The sequence below is a fragment of the Mustelus asterias genome, chromosome 17 (assembly GCF_964213995.1).
Source record: "Mustelus asterias chromosome 17, sMusAst1.hap1.1, whole genome shotgun sequence".
Classification (NCBI taxonomy): domain Eukaryota; kingdom Metazoa; phylum Chordata; class Chondrichthyes; order Carcharhiniformes; family Triakidae; genus Mustelus; species Mustelus asterias.
The window spans coordinates 76,356,675-76,368,898 of record NC_135817.1 but is presented as its reverse complement, the minus strand read 5'-3'; the positions used below and the strand labels follow the sequence as shown (position 1 = coordinate 76,368,898).

The 12,224-nt window shown below is 47.4% G+C and overlaps 1 protein-coding gene across 3 annotated transcripts in view; it reads left to right on the top strand.

Annotated features, from left to right (window-relative positions):
• Positions 1 to 5,653: 5,653 nt before the first annotated feature.
• The window catches only part of LOC144506631 (interferon-induced GTP-binding protein Mx3-like), a 49,802-nt gene continuing 43,231 nt past the window's right edge, over positions 5,654 to 12,224 (top strand). For 2 of the 3 annotated variants that reach the window (XM_078233001.1, XM_078232998.1), the window contains exon 1: positions 5,654 to 5,786. The gene's annotated coding sequence lies outside the window, so the exon portion shown is untranslated. Of the gene's footprint in view, positions 5,787 to 9,741; positions 9,843 to 12,224 lie in introns of those variants that run through there. The other variant, XM_078232999.1, reaches the window with a different exon arrangement.

Here is a 12,224-nt window from a genome sequence, read left to right as displayed (position 1 = left end):
GAAACATATAAGATGATTAGAGGTTTAGATAGGGTGGATAGTGATAGCCTTTTTTAGATGATTAGAGGTTTAGATAGGGTGGATAGTGATAGCCTTTTTCCTCTGATGGAGAAATCCAGCACGAGGGGGCATGGCTTTAAATTGAGGGGGGGTAGTTATAGAACCGATGTCAGGGGTAGGTTCTTTACCCAGAGGGTGGTGAGGGATTGGAATGCCCTGCCAGCATCAGTAGTAAATGCGCCTAGTTTGGGGGCGTTTAAGAGATCCGTAGATAGGTTCATGGACGAAAAGAAATTGGTTTAGGTTGGAGGGTCACAGTTTTTTTTTAACTGGTCGGTGCAACATCGTGGGCCGAAGGGCCTGTTCTGCGCTGTAATGTTCTATGTTCTATGTTCTATGTTCTATCCTGCCGAATCTTAATCATAGAAAATTAACCGGTTCCCTGCTGGCTATACTCTGGTTATCTGAAACCTTTTTCAGGAAACATAATATGCGATGGCAGTGTGTTACATTTCACCAGTTACTTTGACAACACTCACTTCTACAGTTCATGCTGCAGACTGTGGATTGAGATGGTCGAGGCTTCAACAATCTTCCCATCACACGACTGATCAGAAATATCTCACTACTTTCCATTGACATACTTTGATTTTGATTTGATTTGTTATTGTCACATGTATCGGCATTCAGTGAAAAGCATTGTTTCTTCCACACGATACGGACAAAGCATACCGTTCATAGAGAAGGAAAGGAGAGAGTGCAGAATGTAGTGTTACAGTCATAGCCAGGGTGTAGAGAAAGATCAACTTAATGCGAGGTAGGTCCATTCAAAGGTCTGACAGCAGCAGGGAAGAAGCTGTTTTTGAGTCGGTTGGTATGTGACCTCAGACCTTTCTATCTTTTTCCCGACGGAAGAAGGTGGAGGAGAGAATGTCCGGGGTGCGTGGGGTCCTTAATGATGCTGGCTGCTTTGCCGAGGTAGCAGAAAGTGTAGACACAGGCAACGGATGGGAGGCTGGTTTGCGAGATGGACTGGGCTACATTCACAACCCTTTGTAGTTGCTTGAGGTCTGTAAAAAGTCTTTAAAAAGTTTGAGGTGACATACCAACCGACTCAAGAACAGCTTCTTCCCTGCTGACATCAGACTTTTGAATGGACCTACCTCGCATTAAGTTGATCTTTCTCTATGCTCTAGCTATGACTGTAACACTACATTCTGCACTCTCTCATTTCATTCTCTATGAATGGTATGCTTTGTCTGTGTAGCGCACAAGAAACAATACTTTTCACTGTATACTAATACATGCGACAATAATAAATCAAGTTAAATCAAAAATCTTCAGCCAGAAGTGCTGAGTCGATGATCTATCCTGGCCTCTTTCCACCTGATATCAAAAAATGGCTGAAGGCATGGATACTGCAAAGGCTTTGGGCCCTGACAATATTTCGGCAATAGCATTGAGGATTTGTGCTCCAGAGCTTGCCGTGCCCCTAGCCCAATTGTTCCAATACAGCTACAACACTGGCATCTACCCAACAACATGGAAAATTGTCCAGGTATGTCCTGTATACAAAAAGCAGGACAAATCCAACCCAGCCAATTACCGCCCAATCAGTCTACTCTCGATCCTCAGTAAAGTGATGGAAGAGACCATCAATAGTGTTATCAAGCAGCACCTGCTCAGCAATAACCTGCTCAGTGACGCCCAGTTTGGGTTTGGCCAGGGTCACTCAGCTCCTGACCTCATTACAGCCTTGGTTCAAACATGGACAAAAGAGCTGAATGCCAGAGGTGAGGTGAGAGTGACTGCCCTTGACATCAAGGCAACATGTGACTGAGTGTGGCATTGAGAAGCCCTAGGAAAACTGGAGTCAATGGGATTCAGGTAGAAAACTCCCCCTTACTAGTAGTCATACCTGGCATAAAGGAAGATGGTTGTGGCGGTTGGAGGTCAGCTCCATGACATCTCTGCAGGAGTTCCTCAGTGTCCGAGGCCCAACCATCTTCAGCTGCTTCATCAATGACCTCCTTTCCATCATAAAGTCAGAACTGGGAATTTTCATTGATGACAGCACAAGGTTTAGCAACATTCGCGACTCCTCAGATACTTAAGCAATTCATGTCCAAATGCAACAAGACTAGACAACATTCAGGCTTTGACTAACAAATAGCCAAGAAACATTTGCACCACACAAAGGCCAGGCAGTGACTATCTTCAACAAGAGGGAATCTAACCATTATCCTTTGACATTCAATGGCATGCCATCATTGAATTAGCAACATTCTGGGGGTTACCACTGACCAGAAACGGAATTAGATTAGCCATCTAAATACTGTAGCTACCAGAGTAGGTCAAAGGCTAGGAACCCTACAGTGAGTAACTCACCTCCTGACTTTTCAAAGCCTGTCCACCATCTACAAGGCACAAATCATGAACGTAATGGAATACTCTCCACTTGCCTGAATAAGTGCAACACTCCAGGAACATTCAAGAAGCTCAACACCATCCAGGAGAAAACAACCTATTTGATTGCTACCCTTTCCACACACATTCAATCCCTCCACCACCAAAGATCAGTGGCAGCCATTTGTACCATCTACAAGATGCACTGCAGGAACTCACTAAGGTTCCTTAGGCATGACCTTATAAACTCACAACCACTACCATCTAGAAGGACAAGAGCAGCTGATACCTGGGAACGCCGCCACCTGGAGGTCCATCTTCAAGTCACTCATAGAATCCTACAGTGCAGAAGGAGGCCATTTGGCCCATCGAGTCTGCACCAATCACAATCCCAGCTAGGCCCAATCCCCATAACCCCATGCATTTACCCTAGCTAGTCCCCCTGACACTAAGGGGCAATTTAGCATGGCCAATCCACCTAACCAGCATGTCCTTAGGACTGTGGGAGGAAACTGGAGCACCCGGAGGAAACCCACACGGACACGCGGGGAATGTGCAAACTCCACACAAGCCGGGAATCGAACCCAGGTCCCTGGCGTTGTGTGGCAGCAGTGCTAACCACTGTGGACCAGATGGGTTTTTATCTCATTCGATAATGGACCTGGATGGTGTCGAATTTCTTGAGTGTTCTTGGAGCTGCACTCATCCAGGCAAGTGGAGAGTCTGTCCTTGGCCTGCTGCAATGCTCTAGTGATGCTCAATGCAAACTGGAAGAACAACATCTCATCTGCCGATGAGGCAGGTTACAGTGTTCTGAACTCAACGTTGAGTTCAACAACTTACTGTGAACCTTCTCCTTCACCTTGACCCTCTTTTTGTTTCTTGGTTTCCTTGGTTTGCTCCAATACACCTTCCCTTCCCTCACTCAGGCACCTGTCCCATATTCAGTTTTGCTCCTACTGAGCACTGACCTTTGAACTTCTATTAACATGTCCCACTGTCTTACTTTTACACCACTATTAACACTCTTCAGCCCTTAATGGCACCATTAACACCCCCTTTGCCTTATGTCCACGACATCTTTGATTTGATTTTGGTTTGTATTGGGATACAGAGAAATGTATTGTCTCTTGTGCGCTATACAGAAAAAGCAGCGGCATTGTGTTACTAGGGCATCATGGTGGTACAACGGTTGGCACTGCTGACTCACAGCGCCAGGGACCCAGGTTCAATTTCAGCCTCGGGTGACTGTCTGTGTGGAGTTTGCACATTCTCCCCGTGTCTGCGTGGGTTTCCTTCAGACTGTTCTCCGGCAGTCCAAAGATATGCGGGTTAGGTTGATTGGCCATGCTCAATTGACCCTAGTATCAGGGGAATTAGCAGGGTAAATGTTTGGGGTTGCGGGAATAGGGCCTGGGTGGGATTGTGGTTGGTACAGACCTGATGGGCCAAATGGCTTCCTTCTGTACTGTAGGGATCCTATGATTCATACCGTCCATTGAGTACACAGGGGAGAAGGAAAGGGTGCAGAATATATATAGTGTTACAGTCATAGCATTGTTAGAGAGTTTATAAGAGTTAGAGTAGAGTTTTAAAAGCATAGAACAAAAGTGAAAGGTAGAATTAGAGTGCATGCTGGTAACAGCTCCCTGACCTTCCATTGTGCCCCGACCCCCCACTAAATAATACATCACATTTCGATCCCTCTTCAGTTCTGATTACAGTTCCTTGAAACATTAACTCTGGTAACTCTGAAACATCTCTCTCCCCGGATGCTGCCAGACCCTCTGACTTTATCCAGCTTTTTCTGTTTTTATTTCAGATTTCCAGCATCGGCAGTATTTTGTTTTCACAAGAATGGATATGTTTATTGGCTGGAGCATAGAATCATAGAAACCCTACAGTGCAGAAGGAGGCCATTTGGCCCATTGAGTCTGCACCGACCACAATCCCACCCAGGCCTTATCCCCGCAACCCCACATGTTTACCCTGCTAATCCTTCTTCCCGGGACACTAAGGGGCAATGTAGCACGGCCAATGTGCCTAGCCCACACATCTTTGGATCGTGGGAGGAAACCCAGGCAGACACGGGGGATAACGTGCAAACTCCACACAGACAGTGACCCAAGCCGGGAATCGAACGTGGGTCCCTGCAGCTGTGAGGCAGCAGTGCTAACCACTGCACCACCTTGCCGCATGGGGGCAAGTCATAGAATCCCTACGGTACAGAAGGAGGCCATTCAGCCCATCGTGTCTGCACTGACCACAATCCCACCCAAGCCCTATTCCCATAACCCCACATATTTACCCTAGCTAGTCCCCCTCACACTGGGGTCAATTTAACATGCCCAATCAACCTAACCTGCACACCTTTGGACTGTGGGAGGAAACCGGAGCACCCGGAGAGAATGTGCAAACTCCACACAGACCGTGACCCGAGGCCGGAATTGAACCCGGGTCCCCGGTGCTGTGAAGCAGCAGTGCTAACTACTGTGCCACCGTGTCACATAGGGGTGTAAAGAAAGCTTTTAAACCCAGCAGGGTATGATTTTCCCAGTAACTTCATTGCAGTGTTAATGTCAGCCTACTTGTTACACGAATAAATGAATCAACTTAAATAGGCATCTAATGAATGTCGTGGGGACTGGACAGACAGGCTATGTTCATTGTTTACACAGTAAGAAGTTTCACAACATCAGGTTAAAGTCCAACAGGTTTATTTGGTAGCACAAGTCACTAGCTTTCAGAGCGCTGCCCTTCAGGTTATTAGGAGTTCTGTACACAAACAGGGCATATAAACACTCGTGTCTTTGAGTTTGTGTCTTTATATGCCCTGTTTGTGAACAGAACTCCCACTTACCTGATGAAGGGGCAGCGCTCTGAAAGCTTCTGGCTTGTGCTACCAAATAAACCTGTTGGACTTTAACCTGGTGTTGTGAAACTTCTTACCATCATTGTTTACAGCGGAGGAGGCTGAGGGATGATCTCAGAGTTTTTAATGGCGAGGGGTTTTGACAAACAGGGAGTTTCACTGAAGATTTTCCTTCAATCCTCTATCTCTTTAACTTGTCTGCCTCTCTCTCTCTCTTTCTTTGAGAGATCTCTCCCCAGGTTCCAGGCTTGCCGGAACTGCGGCAAAGGCTTTGCAAAATCATTCTGACGCTTCAGAAATGAAACCGAAACTCAGTGAGATAAGGTTATTGCCGATTCGGCACCTTCACCAGCCCCCCTCCTCACACACACACACAATTAAGAGAATCCGGGAATTGATGCAATTTCTGGTTGGGATGAAAGCACAAAAATGAAGGGACAGAAGAAACGTTGAATTATCAGCGCAGTCAGTAAGAAACTCAGCACTAAACACGGTCCAGTTTACTGAGGTGGGTGCACTTTATAATCTGCCTTTAACCTACTCATTGATCACAGTTGCAGAGTTGGATAGACTATCACTGCCCCTTCCCTATCCCCCCACCCCCTGCTGATCGATTCAGCCTAATCGCTTTCTGTTTTGCAAAGGAAACCAGCATTGAATTTCACTGGGGAACCGGCACAGGAGGTACACAAGGAAAGGGTGGAGGGAGGGGTGGTTAGAGCCAAGAGGCTCTTAGGGGACATCGGGGTTTCAGGGGGACAGGAGGGATTTTACCCCCAACAAGGGCAATCCACACAATGTGTGGGTGGGGATTCTCTTTGGGATCTGGGAATGCGTGAGGTGGGGCCAGTGGGAGGGTATCGCACCCACCCTGACAGTCCCCATAACTTCCATCTCATGTGACCACGGGTACCGGGCGGCGCGATAGCACAGTGGTTAGCACTGCTGCTTCACAGCTCCAGGGACTCGGGTTTGATTCCCGGCTCCGGTCACTGTCTGTGTGGAGTTTGCACATTCTCCTCGTGTCTGCGTGGGTTTCCTCCCGAGTGCTCCGGTTTCCTCCCACAGTCCAAAGATGTGCGGGTTAGGTGGATTGGCCATGCTAAAAATTGCCCCGTAGTGTCCTGAGATGCGTAGGTTAGAAGGATTAGCAGGTAAAATATGTAGGGGTAGGGCCTGGGTGGGATTGTGGTCGGTGCAGACTCAATGGGCCGAATGGCCTCTTTCTGCACTGTAGGGTTTCTATGATTTCTTTCTATGACCAGGAACCTGGAAGGGATGGGGGGGGGGGGGGGGGGGGGTTGGTGGGATGCCACAGTCCCTCTTGTCAAGGGTTCATCTCCATTTGATTAAAAACATCTCTTGCCTTGACACACTGGCTTGCACCTGACCACATCTGCAGTGCGCTGCCAAGTGAGGTGGTTGAGGCAGCTACATTAGCCACATTTAAGACTTATCTTGATAGGCTTATGAACAAACGGGGAATAGAGGGATATAAGCGGTTGGTTTAGATAGGAAGCGTGATCGGCGCAGGCTTGGAGGGCTGAAGGGCCTCACCCTGTGTTGTACTGTTCTTTGAACTCTTTGAATATCCAGGGGGGAGGGGGCCACACTGGCACACAAACACCTACAGATTTCTATTTTGATCAATAGTGTTTATTTATTTTATTAGTCACAAGTAAGGCTGACATTAACACTGCAATGAAGTTACTGTGAAATTCCCCTAGTCGCCACTTTCCGGCGCCCGTTCAGGCCAATGCACCTAACCAGCACGTCTTTCAGACTGTGGGAGGAAACCGGAGCACCCGGAGGAAACCCACGCAGACACGAGGAGAACGTGCAGACTCCGCACGGACAGTGACTCAAGCCGGGGATCGAACCCGGGTCCCTGGCACTGTGAGGCAGCAGTGCTAACCACTGTGCCACCGTGCCACCCCCTATCTATGGTGTGTCTTGCATTCATCTCACCGTGTTTACCTTAGGAATTTTTGACCTACCTGTCACTGTACATGCTTCACTCTAAGCTGACTTTACCAGTCTGAACATCACCTCACCCTGGCTGCATATCCACCTGCTCCTGTCTCCCTCATATACTTATCAAGGCGGCACGGGGACACAGCGGTTAGCACTGCTGCTTCACAGCCCCAGGAACACAGGTTCGATTCCGGCCTTGGGTGATTGTGTGAAGTTTGCATGTTCTCCCCATGTCTGCATGGGTTTCCTCCCATGGACCAAAGATGTGCAGGTTGTGTGGATTGGCCATGCTAAATTGCCCCTTAGTGTCTCCAAGATGTGTAGGTTAGGGGGAATGGGGCGGGGGAGGGAGCCTGGGTAAGATATTCAGTCAGAGAGTCGGTGCAGACTCGATGGGTTGAATCGCTTCTTCTACACTGTAGTGATTCTGTGAGATTGCCATTAATGATATCTCTGCTATGTATCTTGATTGTAACTTGTGGTAGTGAGATTCACATCCTAGCATTGTTTGCCCAAAGAACTTTCTCCTGAATCCTTATTGATTTTATTAGTACCAATCTCACATTTACCTAGGCCCCGAGTTATGGACTTACATAGAAACATAGAAGATAGGAACAGGAGGAGGCGATTTGGCCCTTCGAGCCTGCTCCACCATTCATTACGATCATGGCTGATCATCCAACTCAATAGCCTAATCCTGCTTTTTCCCCATAACCTTTGATCCTATTCGCCCCAAGTGCTATATCCAGCCGCCTCTTGAATACACTCAATGTTTTGGCATCAACTACTTCCTGTGCTAATGAATTCCACAGGCTCACCACTCTTTGAGTGAAGAAATGTCTCCTCACCTCCGTCCTAAATGGTCTACCCCGAATCCTCAGACTGTGACCCCTGGTTCTGGACTCCCCCACCTTCGGGAACATCCTCCCTGTATCCACCCTGTCTAGTCCTGTTAGAATTTTATAAGTCTCTATGAGATCCCCCCCTCATTCGTCTGAACTCCAGCGAAAACAATCCTAACCTAGTCAATCTCTCCTCATACATCAGTCCCGCCATCCCTGGAATCAGCCTTCACAAGTGAAAACAACTGCTTTGCGTCTGATCTCTCCATAAATTTGAAGACCTCCACATCAGCCTCTCCTCAGCATCTCTTTTCTGGGGAAGGGCTGGGAATTGTAATTCCCGGTTCACTTAATTAGGGCTTCATTTGCAGGGTGGCTGTCACTGGGCAAGTGCAGGGATCACATGAGGACACCCAGTGAAGTTTCTGTGTGGTTGGCTTTATCATCAAAGGGACGGCACGGTGGCACAGTGGTTAGCACTGCTGCCTCACAGCGCCAGGGACTCGGATTCAATTCTGGCCTCGAGTGACTGTGTGGAGTTTGCACATTCTCCCCGTGTCTGCGTGGGTTTCCTCCGCATGCTTTGGTTTCCTCCAAAGATGTGCAGGTTAGGTTGATTGGCCATGATAAATTGCCCCATATTATCCCAAGATGTGTTCGGGAGATTAGCAGGATAAATACTTGGGGTTACGGAGATAAGGGCTGGGTGGGATTGTTGTCGGTGCAGGCTCGATGGGCTGAATGGCCTCCTTCTGCACTGTCGGGATTAAAGTGATTCTATTCTATGATTCTAAAGAGCGTACAAGCACTCGCAGTCAATGTCCTCACACGAAGAGGATGTGACGCTTTACCTCAACCTGTTTCTTCACAGTAGGGAAGGAAAGAGAGGATTAGTGAAAAGGAAAAAGATTTGGCTAGAGATTCGGGTAAACACGCAAAGGCCTAACATTTACAGGGTTATGGGAAACGAACATGTGAGTGGGGTTAATTGGATAACTCAGTGAGACAGCAGAGCCACAATGGGCATTAAGGAGGAGGCAATGGCCTAGTGGTATTATTGCTTGCCTATTAATACGGCGAGTGTTCGAGGGACCCAAGTTCAAATCCTGCCACGACAGCTGGTGGAATTTGAATTCAATAAAAAATATCTGGAATGAAGAATCTTCTGATGACCATGAAGCCATTGTTGTTTGTCAGGAAAAGCCCATCTGGTTCAGTAATGTCCTTTAGGGGAGGAAATCTGCCGTCCTGACCTGGTCGGGCCTACATGTGGCTCCAGAGCCTCATAACCATTCTCATTTAACTTTGGGTTAACAGTGAATCCTGAGAAAAGAAAACATCGAATGAAACCTTTTGGGTGCTGAGTCTGACTTGTTAATTGTTGGGATTTTATATCTTGCAGTAATGATCTAAGTTTTCCAGTACTGCCCGTCATGGAAATTGTTGCAGGTGGGATGGTCCATTTGACGGACCAGCAAAGGATCCATTGACTTTGGGCAAAACCAGAAAATCCCACCCAGTGTTTCTGAAAGAATGTGATTAGCCAAAGATATATTCTGATCATGAATGTGAAATTAATTGTGGGGTATGAATTGAATGAATTGTAGGTGAGTGCTGTCAGTGGAAATACCAGAAGGAACTCCAGGCCAAAGTCCCTCTTGGATTTCAAAGTGCACTTTGAACAGTTGGATAGAAGAGAGAGAGTATTTCTGCTGTTGCGAAGATTAGGATCAAAGACCCTTCAGGAGGTAAATTAGAAAACATTTTTATTCACAAAAGGCAGTGGAAATTTGGTACCTTTTTTTATCCAGTCAGGCTGTCGCTGGCTGGGCCAGCCAGCATTTATCTCTAATCCCCAATTGGCTCAGAGTCATCGAATCCTACAGTGCAGAAGGAGGCCATTTGGCCCATTGGGCCTGCACTACCACAATCCCACCCAGGCCCTATCCCCATGACCCCATGCATTTACCCTGGCTAGTCCTCCTGACACTAAGGGGCAATATAGCAACTAGACCATTTAAGAATTGAGTCACAGACCAGGCTTGGTGAACCTTCTCTGTACTCCCTTTTGTGCAATCACATCCTTCCTCTTAAAGTTTATTTTATTAGTGCCGCAAGTAGGCTTACATTAACACTGCAATGAAGTTACTGTGAAAATCCCCAAGCCGCCACACTCCGGTGTCTGTTCGGATACACTGAGGGAGAATTTAGCACGGCCAACGCACCCAACAAACGCATCTTTCAGAGGGAGGAAACCAGAGCACCTGGAGGAAACCCACGCAGACACGGGGAGAACGTGCAGACTCCGCACAGACAGTGACCCAAGCCAGGAATTGAACCCGGGTCCCTGGCGCTGTGAGGTAGCAGGGCTAACCACTGTGCCACCCTATAATGAGGTGACCAGAACTGCACAAAGTACTCCAGCTACGCCTAACCAACACTCTGTAAATATGAAAGCTTGAAATCTCACTGTAAATATATTGCACCCTTGTAACCGTAAAATATCTGCCCAGAACAAAAGTCTGAAGTTCGTTCCTTGACAGTTGGAGCTGTGTCCCTATAACATGCAATGGCTCCATCTAGTGGTTACACTGGGGAATGGTAAAGCATTTTAAATCAAGAGTTTCACTTGTCCAGCTCGAATCAAAGACTGAAGTGGGCAATTGTTCAGATGCTGGGCCCTCTGCTTCCTCCCATCACTGCTGGGGTTTCATGTTGGAAGTAGTCGGCAGAGACATATGTCTGTCCAAATATGAGCAAACATTGTGTTGTGAAACCATGCTCTAGATAAAAGAATGACTTGAAGTTACTGGCTGCAAACTCCAAATTGATTTTAAAAAAAGACTGAAAAGCCACATTGCAGTGACTTGGGATCACAGTCAATGATGGCTGCACATTTGCATCACTGTACATTCTGCATTCCAAAACTATTAAAATGGAGACAACCTGACTGCAAAACCACACCAGGGGATGGCACAGTGGTTAGCACTGCTGCCCCTCAGCGCCAGGGACCCAGATTCGATTCCCGGCTTGTGTCACTGTCTGTGTGGAGTTTACACATTCTTTCCATGTCTGCGTGGGTTTCCTCCGGGTGCTCTGGTTTCATCCCACAGTCTGAAAGACGTGCTGGTTAGGTACATTGGCCGTGCTAAATTCTCCCTCAGTGTACCGGATGGAATGCATCCCAGGGTATTGAAAGAAATGTCAGAGGTAATAGTGGATGCGTTAGTGATTATTTATCAAAACTCGTTGCATTCTGGGGTAGTGCCGGTTGATTGGAAAACGGCTGATGTTACGCCGCTGTTTAAAAAAGGAAGGAGACAAAAGGCGGGTAACTATAGGCCGGTCAGCTTAACGTCTGTAGTAGGGAAAATGCTGGAATCCATTATTAAAGAGGAGATAGCAGGGCATCTGGATAGAAATGGTTCGATCAATCAGACACAGCATGGATTCATGAGGGGAAAGTCGTGCTTGACGAACATGTTGGATTTTTATGAAGATGTGACTAGGGCGGTTGATGGAGGAGAACCGGTGGATGCGGTGTTTTTGGATTTCCAAAAGGCGTTTGATAAGGTGCCCCATAAAAGGCTGCTGAAGAAGATTAGGGCGCACGGAGTTGGGGGTAGTGTGTTAAAGTGGATTGGGGACTGGCTATCCGACAGGAAGCAAAGAGTCGGAATAAATGGGTGTTTTTCCGGTTGGAGGAAGGTAACTAGTGGCGTGCCGCAGGGATCGGTACTCGGGCCGCAACTGTTTACCATTTATATAGATGATCTGGAGGAGGGGACGGAGTGTAGGGTAACGAAGTTTGCAGACGACACAAAGATAAGTGGAAAAGTGAATCGTGTGGAGGACGGAGAAGATCTGCAGAGAGATTTGGACAGGCTGAGTGAGTGGGCGAGGATATGGCAAATGGAGTATAACGTTGAGAAATGCGAGGTTATACACTTTGGAGGAAATAATAACAAATGGGATTACTATCTCAATGGAAACAAATTAAAACATGCTACCGTGCAAAGGGACCTGGGGGTCCTTGTGCATGAGACGCAAAAGCCCAGTCTGCAGGTACAACAGGTGATCAAGAAGGCAAATGGGATGTTGGCCTATATTGCGAGGGGGATAGAATATAA